Raw genomic sequence first — 2122 nt, 5'->3', positions numbered from 1 at the left:
TTACTATCTCTTTTACCATCAAATCTGATCTTATCATCTCAAAACAAAAATTCAATCTGTTTTAAAATTCAAATTAAAATACTAGTAATTCTAGGTCAAACACGTAGTCCCTGTGATTCGATATTTATTACTTGACGACAACCGTACACTTGCGGTTTTCCATACATCAAGTTTTTGGCGCCGTTGCCGGGGACTACGTCTCTTGATTTAAATTACAATTATTTTAATTCGAATTTTAAAAAAAAAAAATTAAATAAATAAATAACTTTTTTTGTTTGTTAGTATTTACTTCTCCAATTCAGATTTCACGGGTCACTTTCTTTTTTTTTGCAGTGCCTTAGGGTTAATGCAAAAGAGATCTCTACGTCTTGGGAAACCAACACCACTTGATCCTGAGATTGAAAGAACTCTCCTGAGAAGGAAAAGAAACCTTTCTAGAGAATTTGACATGGCTGCACAACGAGATAATTTACCGCTTCGGGATTACTCTGCACCCGTAGCTCGTGGGATACCTGGAGGGGAGATGCAAACTGGAGCTACTGTACCAGCTTCTCTGGTGAATATGCTCAAACAGAACACCTTTGGAGGACTACCATCAGAAGATCCTAATGACCACTTAGAGGGGTTCTTGGAAATCTGTGAGACCCAGCAATTTGATGATGAAGTTTCTGATGGAATGCGACTCCGCTTATTCTCACTCACCTTGAGAGATAAGGCAAAGGTGTGGCTAAGAACAGTGCCTAGAGAAAAGATAGCAACTTGGGAATTATGTGAAAGAGCTTTTCTAGAGAAATTCTTTCCTCCTTCTAAAACTAAAGAATTGAGGAAGAAAATCACTAATTTCCAACAAGGCACTGGAGAGACTATTTGTGAAGCATGGGAGCGGTTCAAAGGATATCTTCAAGCATGCCCACAACATGGCTTCAACCGTTGGCTTACCATCCAATTTTTCTTTGAAGGATTGGACCAACAAAGCACCATGATATTAGACTCAGCAGCTGGAGGATCTTTCATGGGGAAACCTATTAATGACTGCATGATTATTTTGGAAAATGTAGCCTCAAATCACAGCCAATACAGTGAAAGAGAAGTCACAGCAAGGAAAGGAACTCCGGGGCGATATGAAGTGAACAATATTGAGTTACTCTTAGCAAAATTTGATACTCTTAATCAAAGATTAGACAAGATGGAAAAAGCTAAGGTTAATTCAGTGGCTACAAATCAAGTATGTGACCTTTGTAGGGAACAAGGGCACACTGCAGTAGATTGTACCTCAATTTTTACTGGAGAAAAAGAAGATACTACTGAACAGGTGGCAGCTTCTCATAATTTCTATGACACTCCTCGAAGAGAGAAGAGTAATCCATATTCCAACACATACAACCCTGGTTGGAAGAATCATCCTAACTTTTCTTGGAAGAATAACCCAGTTCAAGGAACTAGCAATCAGCAACCTAATTTCTGTCCGTCCAATCACTTCATTAATGGGGAAGGAAATCCAGTACAGACACCCTCAATTCAACAAAGTGTTTCAAGATTAGAAAACCTTATGGAGAATTTTGTCACTAATCAAAAACAGACCAATGATTCAATGGCAAATTCTATTCAAAACCTTGCTGTCAAGGTTGAGAATATTACTCTCCACAACAAGATGCTGGAAAATCAAATTGCACAGTTGATGCCTAGTTCAAACAATTCTCCAGGTAAGTTCCCAGGTAAAACAGTTGCAAACCCAGCTGAAAATGTTAATGCTGTTACTTTAAGGAGTGGGAAGAAATTAGACAGACCTGTGTCTAATCAAAATGATAATATTGAGATTGATGAAGACGCTTCTCCTATGGTTGAAAAACCTGAAAAAGAGAGATTAGAAAAAGAAAAAGTATCTTCATCAAAGCCTCAAACTGTTTATCACCCTCCAATTCCTTTTCCTCAAAGGTTAGCAAGGACTAAACTTGATAGACAATTTGAAAAAATTTTAAATATGATCAAACAAGTGTATGTAAACATTCCATTTGTAGAAGCTCTACAACAGATGCCTAAATATGCTAAATTTCTTAAGGATCTTTTAGCTAACCGAAGGAAATTGGATGATAGAGAGACTGTTACATTGATCCATCATAAT

General features: G+C 37.4%; 1 non-coding gene across 1 annotated transcript; it reads right to left on the bottom strand.

Moving 5' to 3' along the window:
- Positions 1-817: 817 nt before the first annotated feature.
- Positions 818-924, bottom strand: LOC145952241 (small nucleolar RNA R71). The gene has a single exon (XR_014429919.1). It is a non-coding gene; the product is annotated as a small nucleolar RNA R71 (small nucleolar RNA).
- Positions 925-2122: the final 1198 nt, after the last annotated feature.

The sequence above is a fragment of the Cajanus cajan genome, chromosome 9, assembly GCF_000230855.2.
Source record: "Cajanus cajan strain Asha chromosome 9, NIPB_CcT2T_4, whole genome shotgun sequence".
Lineage (NCBI taxonomy): Eukaryota > Viridiplantae > Streptophyta > Magnoliopsida > Fabales > Fabaceae > Cajanus > Cajanus cajan.
Note: the sequence above shows the minus strand (reverse complement) of the source record. Positions and strands in the feature narration are given on the sequence as shown.